Genomic DNA, 11,405 nt, shown 5'->3' with positions numbered 1-11,405 from the left:
CAAAGGTACTTTTCTTCTGTAGAATGAGAGTACAATCTGGAAGTAGGATTAACACAGATCATAATTTATTATGAAAGACCAAGAGATGTACAAATAAGGCTTTGGTGTGATTTATATAGTTTTTCTCTTAATTCAGATTGTCTAGAGAGAATGTATTTTTTAAAAAGTACATTCTCTAAACATTTAAAGAATGTATGATATTTTTTAAAAATCTATGGTTAAGGATGTCAAATTGTTTGAAATAAAATTAGAATTTTTTTTTATTATACTTTAAATTCTGGAGCACATATGCAGATCATGCAGGATTGTTACATAGGTATACACACGCCATGGTGGTTTGCAGCATCCATCCCGTCGTCACTTACAATAGGTATTTCTCCTAATGTTATCCCTCCCCAATATCCCCACACCCTGCTATTCTTCCCCTAACCCCCCATCCCCAACAGACTCCAGTGTGTGATATTCCCCTCCCTGTGTCCATGCGTTCTCAATGTTCAACACCCACTTTTGAGAGAGAACATGCAGTGTTTGGTTTTCTGTTCTTGTGTCAGTTTGCTGAGAATGATGGTTTCCAGTTTCATCTATATCCCTGCAAAGGACATGAACTCATCCCTTTTTATGGCTGCATAGTATTCCATTATTCAGTCTATCATTGATGGGCATTTGGGTTGGTTCTAAGTCTTTGCTTTTGTAAATGGTGCCACAATAAACATACATGTGCATGTGTCTTTATAATGGAATAATTTATAATCCTTTGGGTATATACCCAGTAATAGGATTGTTGGGTCAAAGGGTATTTCTATTTCTAGATACTTGAGGAACCACCACACTGTCTTCTACCGTGGTGGAATTCATTTATACTCCCACCAACAGGGTAAAAGTGTTCCTATTTCTCCACATCCTCTCCAGCATCTGTTGTCTCCAGATTTTTTATTGATCAGTATTCTAACTGGTATGAGGTGGTATCTCACTGTGGTTTTGATTTGCACTTCTCTAATGACCAATGATGATGAGCATTTTTTCATGTTTGTTGACTGCAAAATGTCTTCTTTTGAAAAGTATTTCTTCATGTCCTTCACCCACTTTTTGATGGTGTTGTTTGTTTTTTTCTTGTAAATTTGTTTAAGTTCCTTATAGATTCTGGAGGTTAGTCCTTTGTGAGATGGGTAACTTGCAAAAAATTTTCCCGTTCTGTTGATTGCCGGTTCACTCTAGTAATAGCGTTTTTGCTGTGCAGAAGCTCTTAAGTTTAGTTAGATCCCATTTGTGTATTTTGGCTTTTGTTGCCATTGCTTTTGGTGTTTTAGTCATGAAGTCCTTGCCTATGCCTATGTCCTGAATGGTATTGAGAGGTTTTCTTCTAGGGTTTTCATGGTTTTAGGCCTTATGTTTAAATCTTTAATCCATCTGGAGTTAATTTTTGTATAAGGTGCAAGGAAGAGGTCCAGTTTCAGCTTTCGGCACATGGCTAGCCAGTTTTCCCAACTCTATTCATTAAACAGGGAAATCTTTCCCCATTGCTTATTTTTTTCAGGTTTGTCAAAGATCAGATGGCTGTAGATGTGTGGCATTACTTATGAGGCTTCTGTTCTGTTCCATTGGTCTATATGTCTGTTTTGGTACCAGTACCATGCTGTTTTGATTACTGTAGCCTTGTAGTATAGTTTGAAGTCAGGTAGTGTGATGCCCCCTGCTTTGTTGTTTTTGCTTAGGATTGTCTTGGCTATGTGGGCTTTTGTGGTTCCATGTGAAATTTAAGGTGTTTTCCAGTTCTGTGATGAAGATCAATGGTAGCTTGATGGGGATAGCATTGATATAAATTTCTTTGGGCAGTATGGCCATTTTCACAAAATTGATTCTTTCTGACCATGAGCATGGAATGTTTTTCCATCTGTTGTGTCCTCTCTTATTTCCTTGAGCAGTGATTTGTAGTTCTCCTTGAAGAAGCCCTTCGCATACCTTGTTAGTTGTATTCCTAGGTATTTTATTCTCTTTGTAGCGATTGTGAAAGGGAGTTTGTTCATGATTTGGCTCTCTGTTTGTTATTGGTGTATATGAATGCTTGTGATTTTTGCACATTGACTTTGTATACCAAGACTTTTCTCAAGTTGCTTATCATCTTAAGGACATTTTGGGCTGAGACAATGGTGTCTTCTAAATATACAATCATGTCATCTGCAAATAGGGACAATTTGACTTCCTCATTTCCTAATTGAGTACGTTTTATTTCTTTTCCTAGCCTGATTGCTCTGGCTAGATCTTCCAATATTATGTTGAATAGGAATGGTTACAGAGGGCACTCTTGTCTAGTGCCAGTTTTCAAAGTGAATACCTCCAGTTTTTGCCCTTTCAATATGATATTGGCTGTGGTTGTGTAGTAAATAGTTTTTATTATTCTGAGATACCTTCCATCAATACCTAGTTTATTGAGAGTTTTTTAGCATAAAGGGCTGTTGAATTTTGTCAAAGACCTTCTTTCTCTCTATTGAGAAAATCATGCGGTTTTTGTCTTTGGTTTTGTTTATGTGATGGATTACATTTATAGATTTGCATATGTTGAACCAGCTTTGCATTCCCGAGATGACACTTACTTGATCATGATGGAGAACCTGTTTGATGTGCTGTTGGATTCAGTTTTCCAGTATTTTATGGAAGATTTTTGCATCAATGTTCATCCTTGATATTGGCCTGAAATGTTCTTTTTTAGTTGTGTCTCTGCCAAGTTTTTGTATCAGGGTGATGTTGGTCTCATGAAATGAGATAGGGACGATTCCTTCTTTTTGTATTGTTTGGAATAGTTTCAGAAGAAATGGTACCAGCTCCTCTTTGTACCTCTGGAAGAATTCGGCTGTGAACCTGTCTGGGCATGGACTTCTTTTGGTTGGTAGACTTTTAATTACTGCCTCAACTTCAGGCCTTGTTATTGGTCTATTCCAGAATTCAACTGCTTCCTGGTTTAATCTTGGAAGGGTGTAAGTGTCCAAGAATTTATCAATTTCTCCTAGAGTTACTGGATTATTTGCACAGAGGAGCTTGTAGTAATATCTGGTGGTAGTTTGCATTTCTGTGGAATCAATCATGATATCCCCTTTATCATTTTGTATTGCATCTGTTTGATTCTTCCCTCTTTCTTTTTTATTAGTCCAGCTAAAGGTCTGTCTATGTTGTTGATCTTTTCAAAAAATTAGCTCCTGGACTCATTGATTTTTTTGAAGGGTTTTTTATGTCTCTATATCCTTCAGTCCTGCTCTGATCTTAGTTGTTTCTTGTCTTCTGCTAGCTTTTGAATTTGTTTGATCATGCTGCTCTAGTTATTTTAATTATGACCATAGGGTGTTGAATAGATCTTTCCTCACTTCTCATGTGGGCATTTCGTGCTATAAATTTTCCCCTAAACACTGCTTTAAATGTGTCTCAGAGATTCTGGTTTATTGTGCCTTAATTCTCATTGTTTTTGAAGAACATCTGTATTTCTGCTTTCATTTCATTATTTATGCAGTAGTCATTCAGGAGCAGGTTGTTCAGTTCCCATGTAGTTGTGCTGTTTTGAGTGAGTTTCTTAATCCTGAGTTCTAATTTGATTGCAGTGTGGCCTGAGAGACTGTTTGTTATGATTTGCATTCTTTTGCATTTGCTGAGGAGTGGTTTACTTCCAATTATGTGTTCAATTTTAGAGTAAGTGTGATGTAGTGTTGAAAAAAATGTATATTCTATGGATTTGGGGTGGAGATATCTGTAGATGTATATTATGTATGCTTGGTCCAGATCTACGTCCAAGTCCTAGATATCCTTGTTAATTTTCTGTCTTGTTGATCTGTTTAATATTGACAATATTAGTTTAATATTGACAATTTAATATTAAACTAAAATATTAGTTTAATATTGATCTATTTAATATTGACAATAATAGTCTCCCACTATTATTGTGTGGGGGTCTAAGTCTCTTTGTAGGTTGTTAAGGATTTGCTTTATGTATCTGGGTGCTCCTGTATTGGGTGCATATATATTTAGGATAGTTAGCGCTTCTTGTTGCATTTATCTTTTTACCATTATGTAATGCCCTTTTTTGTTTCTTTTGATCTTTATTGGTTTGAAGTCCATTTTATCAGAGACTAGGATTGCCACTCCTGCTTGTTTTTGCTCTCTATCTGCTTGGTAAATCTTCCTCCATCACTTTATTTTGAGTCTATGTGTGTCTTTGCACGTGAAATGGGTTTCCTGAATACAGCACACTGATGGATCTTGACTCTTTATCCAGCTTGCCAGTCTGTGTCTTTTGATTGGGGCATTTAGCCCATTTGCATTTAAGGTTAATATTGTTATGTGTGAATTTGATCCTACTGTTTTGATACTAGCTGGTTGTTTTGCCTGTTAGTTGGTGCAGTTTCTTCATTGTGTTGATGGTCTTTAACATTTGGTACATTTTTGCAGTGGCTGGTACTGGTTGTTCCTTTTCATGTTTAGTGCTTCCTTCAGGAGCTCTTGTAAGGCAGGCCTGGTGGTGACACAATCTCTCAGCAATTGCTTGTCTGTAAAGGATTTTATTTCTCCTTCACTTATGAACCTTAGTTTGGCTGGATATGAAATTCTGGGTTGAAAGTTCTTTTCTTTAAGAATGTTGAATCTTGGCTCCCACTCAACTGGCTCCCACTCAACCCACACTCATCCACTGTGGGTCTGATGAGTTTCCCTTTGTGGATAACCCAACCTTCCACTCAACTTGGCTCCCACTCAACCCACACTCATCCACTGTGGGTCTGATGAGTTTCCCTTTGTGGATAACCCAACCTTTCTCTCTGGCTGCCCTAAGCATTTTTTCCTTCGTTTCAACCCTGATGAATCTGATGATTATGTCCCTTGACGTTGCACTTCTTGAGGAGTATCTTTGTGGAGTTCTTTGTATTTCCTGGATTTGAATGTTGGCCTGCCTTGCTAGGTGGGGGAAGTTCTCCTGGATAATATCCTGAAGAGTGTTTTCCAGCTTGAATTCATTCTCCCCATCATAATTCAGGTACACTGATCAAATGTAGATTAGGTTTTTTTTTGTTGTTGTTGTTTTGCTTTTGCTTTTTACAAAATCCCATATTTCTTAGAGACTTTGTTCATTTCTTTTTACTCTTTTTGCTCTAATCTTGCCTTCTCATTTTATTTAATTGAGTTGATCTTCAATCTCTGATGTCATTTCTTCTGCTTTGTTGATTTGGCTATTGAAACTTGTGTATGCTTTGTGAAGTTCTCTTGCTGTGTTTTTCAGCTCCATCAAGTCATTTATATTCTTCTCTAAGCTGGTAATTCTAGTTAGCATTTCATCTAACCTTTTTTTAACAGTTCTTAGTTTCTTTGCATTGGGTTAGAACATGATCCTTTAGCTCAGAGAAGTTTGTTATTACCTTCTCAGGCCTGCTTCTGTCAATTTGTCAAACTCATTCTCAATCTAGTTTTGTTCCTTTCCTGGTGAGGAGTTGTGATCTCTTGGAGGAGGAGAGGCATTCTGGTTTTTGGTGATTTCATCCTTTTTGTGCTGGTTTCTTCCTGTCTTCATCAATTTACCTACCTTTGGTGTTTGAAGTTGGTGAGTTTCGGATGGGACCCCTGAGTGGATATCATATCTGTTAATGTTGAAGCTATTTCTTTCTGTTTTTTAGTTTTCCTTCTAACAGTCAGATCCCTCTGCTACAGGACTGCTGGAGGTCAACTCTAGACCCTGCTTGCCTAGAACTCATCCTCAGGGGCTGCAGAACAGCAAGGATTGCTGCCTGTTCCTTCCTCTGGTAGCTTTGTCCTAGAAGAGTATCTGCCAGATGTCAGCCAGATGTCTCCTGTATGAGGTGTCTCTTTGGATATGTGTGTTTCAGGGTACTGTTTGAGGAGGCAGTCTGTCCCTTATCAGAGCTCAAGTGCTGTGCTGGGAGCTCTGTTGCTCCCTTCAGAGCTGCTGGGCAGGGACATTTAAGTCTGCTGTGGCAGAGCTCACAACTGCCTCTTTTCCTAGGTGCTCTGTCCTGGATAGGTGGGGCTTTATTTGTAAATCCCTGATGGGCTACTGCCTTTTTTCAGAGATGCCCTGCCCAGCTGGGACAGAGTCTTGCCACAGTTTCCCTACAGAGGTGTTGCTGAGCTGCCACAGGCTCCACCCTGCTGCTATGTAAACTTCCTTGTGATTTTGTTTACACAGGTAAGGTTAGAACTGTCTAAGTAATGGTGGAGACCCCTTCCCCAACCGAGCTTGACCATCCCAGGCCAAGCTCAAACTGCTGTGCTGGTTGTGAAAATCCCAAGCCAGTGGGTTTCAATTTTCTGGTCTTTGTGGAGGTGGACCCACCGAGCAGATCACTTGGTTCCCTGCCTTCGGCCCCCTTTTTTTCAGGGGATTGGGCAGCTCTGTCTGGCAGACATTCCAGGAGCCGGCTAAAACAGCCATCCAATTCGATGCTGGAAACCCACAGCACTGGCTAAAATGGCTGCCCAGTTTTGTGCTGGAAACCCATGGCACTTGTCAGCCCCGACGGGAATCTCCTGGTCTGTGGGCTGTAAAGACCATGGGAGAAGCATGGCATCTGAGCCAGAGTGCCAGAGCATCCAAGAAAGTCCTTGATGGCCTCCATTGTGTAGGGGGCTCCTCTGGCCCATTGCACTTCCCAGGTGAGACAGTGCCCCACCCTGCCTCAGTTTGCCCTCCTTGGGCTACACCCACTGTCCAACTAGTCACATTGAGATGAACTTGGTACCTTGGTTGGAAATGAGATCACTCATCTTCTGCATCACTCTCGCTGGGAATTGTGCTCTGGAGCTGTTCCTATTTGGCCATCTTTGTGGAAGCCTAAAATTGGAATTTTTATTGAAATAATTAACTAGGATCTAAAATGAACCATCCCAAGTTTATTTGCTAGATTGACGAAATATAGAACAGATTTGTTAGTGCTCATTATAGTTATGGATTACAGGTTGGTGATATAGACTATTAGTTTTTGTCTCAGATAGTAAGGGCTTTGAGGAGAGGTTCTTTATTTACTCTTTACGTCAGTACAATACTGAACACAGATGAGGTTCTCAATGGGTATTTATTTATATTTATTATTATTATTATTATTATTGAGACAAGGTCTCACCTCTGTTGTCCAGGCTGGAGCACAGTGATGCCATCTTATCTTATAGCAGCCTGGATCTCCCCAGCTCTAGTGATCCTCTCACTTTAGACTCTAAAATAGCTGGGATACAGGTGCATGCCAAGGTCTCACTATATTGTCCAGGTTGGTCTCAAACTCCTGAGCTCAAGCCATTCTCCTGCCTCAGCCTCCCTAAAATGCTGGGATTACAGGCATAAGCCACCATGCCCTGCTCAAATTATTCCTTTAAACAAAATAACATAGTCAATATCATACTGAATGGGCAACAGCTGGAAGCATTCCCTTTAAAAACTGGCACAACACAAGAAGTTCTGGCCAGAACAATCAGGCAAGAGAAAGAAATAAACAATATTCAAATAGGAAGAGAAGAAGGCAAATTGTCTCTGTTTGCAGACCACATGATTGTATAATTAGAAAACCCATAGTCTCAGCCTCTAAACTCCTTAAGCTGATAAGCAACTTCAGCAAAGTCTCAAGATACAAAATCAATGTGCAAAAATCACAAGCACTCCTATACATCAATAATAGAAAAGCAGAGAGCCAAATAATGAATGAACTTCCTCTCACAATTGCTGAAAAGAGAATAAATACCTAGGAATACAACTTACAAGGGGTGTGAAAGACCCCTTCACGGAGAACTATAAACCACTCCTCAAGGAAATAAGAGAGGACAGAAACGAAGGGAATAACATTCCATGCTCCTAGATAGAAATTAACATTATGAAAATGACCATACTGGCAAAAAGTAATTTATAGAGTCATGCTATACTCATCAAGCTCCCATTGACTTTCTTCATAGAACTAGGAAGAAACTACTTTAAATTTCATAAAGAACCAAAAAAAGAGTCTGTTTAACCAAGACCATCCAAAGCAAATAAAACAAAGCTGGAGGCATCAGATGACCTGACTTTAAGTTATACTACAAGGCTACAGTAAACAGAACAGCATGGTACTGGTACCAAAACAGGTATATAGACCAACAAAACATAACAGAGGCCTCAGAAATAACACCAAACATCTACAACCATCTGAATTTGACAAACCTGACAAAAACTAACAATGAGGAAAGGACTTCCTATTTCATAAATGTTGCTGGTAAAACTGGCTAGCCATGTGCAGAAAACAGAAACCTGACCCCTTCCTTACACCTTATACAAACATTAACTCCAGATGGATTAAAAACTTAAACACAAGACTTAAACTTTAAAAACCCTAGAAGAAAACCTAGGCAATACCCATAGGCATGGGCAAAGACTTCATGAATAAAACACCAAAAGCAATGGAAACAAAAGCCAAAATTGACAAATGGGATCTAATTAAACTAAAGTGCTTCTGCACAGCAAAATAAAATATTATCAGAGTGAACTGGAAACTTACAGAATGGGAGAAAATTTAGGCAATCTGTTCATCTGACAAAGGGCTAATATTCAGAATCTACAAAGAACTTAAGCAAATTTACAAGAAAAAAACAAACCATCCTATCAAAAAGTGGGCAAAGGATATGAACAGACACTTCTCAAGAGGAAGCATTTATGCAGCCAACAAATATGAAAAAAAGCTCATCATCACTGGTCATTAGAAAAATGAAAATTAAAACCACATTGAGATACCATTTCTTGCCATTTAAAAGACTGATCATTAAGAAGTCAAGAAACAACAGATGCTGGAGAGGATGTAGAGAAATAGAAACACTTTTACACTGTTGGTTAGAGTGTAAATTAGTTCAACCATTGTGGAAGATAGTGTGTGGCAATTACTCAAGGATCTAAAACGAGAAATACCATTTGACCCAGCAATCCCATTACTGGATATATACCCAAAGTATTATAAATCATTCTACTGTAAAGACACATGCACACGTTTATTGTGGCACTGTTCACAATAGTAAGACTTGGAACCAATCCAAATGTCCATCAATGATAGACTGCAGAAAGAAAATATGGCACATATACACCATGGAATACTATGCAGCCATGAAAAAGGATGAGTTCATGTCCTTTGCAGGGACATGGATGAAACTGGAAGCATTCTTAGCAAACTGACACAAGAGCAGAAAACCAAACACCGCATGTTCTTTCATAAGTAGGAGTTGAACAATGAGAACACATGGATACAGGGAGCAAAACATTACACACCGGGCTGGTCGGGGTGTGGGACTAGGGGAAGATAGCATTAGGAGAAATAACTAATGTAAATGATGAGTTGATGGATGCAGCAAACCACCATGACATGTGTATACCTACGTTACAAACCTGCACGTTCTGCACATGTACCCCAGAACTTAAAGTATGTAAAAACACATATTTTTTAAATCTTAATAATTTAAGAAAACTTTCAGACAAAAATATTCATAAAATGACTGCCTTGAGATTTTAGAATATTTTGGTTATTTTTTGTTTTCCATTAATATTGATAATCTGGCTATAACCTTCTAAATGTCAAAAAAGGTCACATTTAAAATTATGCTCCTAGAATAGACTCATCCCACAAGTGAATTAATTGGATCAGTTCATAAATTTTTCTGTCTTTCCTTAGAAATAATGCTGTAGAACTTTCCAAAACATCTATGCACAGGGCCTTATTTACAATGCGTATGTATGTTTATATAAATATATTTTTGCTAGTTTAACAAGAATCAGCCTAGCATTTAATATATTAATTTATCTTTATTTTAAAATCATATATAAAGTTATAAAAGCAAATAGTTATTTGAAAGCCTTTAATAAATAAATATTACTAACCTTACCCATTTCAATCCAAAGTTCATCTTTCTTATATGAAAACCTCTGCAGAGATTGTTGGCTATTTCAAGTTTAAAAAAATGATTATAAGTTAATGTGTTTATATTATTCTTTTAAAATCACCTTTAGATGATACACTTTAGCTTCCTGCTCTGAGAGAAGACTTTGCTATTTCATACTATAGACTATTTATCATTAAGAACATCTTTTTTCCTTTCCTTACTTTTCCTCAATTCTCTATCAGGTCTATACTTAATCTATTTCTTTTTTCGCTCTAAACTCTTTTCTTCTAAGTTGGAAAATATCATACCCACCATTATAATAAGCCACTGACTTCTGTCCCAGTGTTATCTCCTCCTGTGTCAATAAGTAATGGATGCACCTCTCTTTCCCATGCTAAGGTTGAATCTCATATTTCCTGAATGCTTGGTTTTCCTCATTCTTGGTCCAAATTCTCATACTGACGAGCACATTTCAGGCATATTCCTTAAAAGTATCATAAAGATAACAATACCAAGTCTTTTTTTTTTCCTCTCAAGGATTAGTCATTTGTTTGACTATAAAACTGAAATGAAAACAGTCTGTCTAAATTTTTGAAGTCAGTACTCTATTTTTAAGTCTTCTAGCATTTTGGAATTGCACTGAGAAATGTAACAATTTTATAAATTCCTTTCTTGTTTTGTTTTTCTTTTTGTAAAATATGCCATATTTTTTTAGCTATCATTTTCTAAAATTTTACCAGAATGAGAATGTTTGTGGATTGTATCACTCACACTAATGAGCATTCGGTAGGTCCATCCAGTCTGGAAAGTGTTCTAAGAACTTTTTAGTTTTCCACTTTATCTCCTATATTTTTTCTGAGTGGTTTTTGTTTGTTTGTTTTCTAAAACTTTTAATATGTATTGAAAATTTGGAGATCACAAAATGAACAATTAGAAAATAAGAAAGAGTTCCTGGTAATTAAATACACAAATAATCAAAAGAAATGGTAGGAGGAATTTAGAGAAAAACGCCTGCTGGAATTATTAGGGATAATATTTTTTATCTCATTTTTCTGGGCAACTTAATAGTTTTAATAACCAATAACTCTTTCACGTTATATAATTATTTCTTAAAGTGTTCTTTACAGTCGTCATTTTTACAGTATTATTTAATCTTCTTTTTGAGAAAGTTATTTTTAATAAATTTTATTTTAAAATTTTTGCTCTGATTTTTACCTTTTCTATGAATTCAAAAAGAGTATCTGTAACTGCCACTTGAATTCTAATAAACATTTCAAAGCCTATCTGTGTAAAACAAAATATGAAATTTCCCTACCAAACGTGCTTTTCCTAAATATTTTTCATTTAGCAAATGGCATTATCTTCCACTCATTTCAGAATTAAACATCTAGGAATTATTTTTATTTTCCTCAAACCCTGTGTTCAATTGTTCAATTCATCACTAGTCCTGTAGATTCTGACTTAACAAATATTTCCTGAGTGATTCACCTTTCAGGAGCTTCTTTTCTTCTTTGTCTAAATATCACCATTCCCTC

Source organism: Cebus imitator, unplaced genomic scaffold, assembly GCF_001604975.1.
Source record: "Cebus imitator isolate Cc_AM_T3 unplaced genomic scaffold, Cebus_imitator-1.0 Scaffold74, whole genome shotgun sequence".
NCBI lineage: Eukaryota > Metazoa > Chordata > Mammalia > Primates > Cebidae > Cebus > Cebus imitator.
This window is presented reverse-complemented; position numbering follows the sequence as displayed.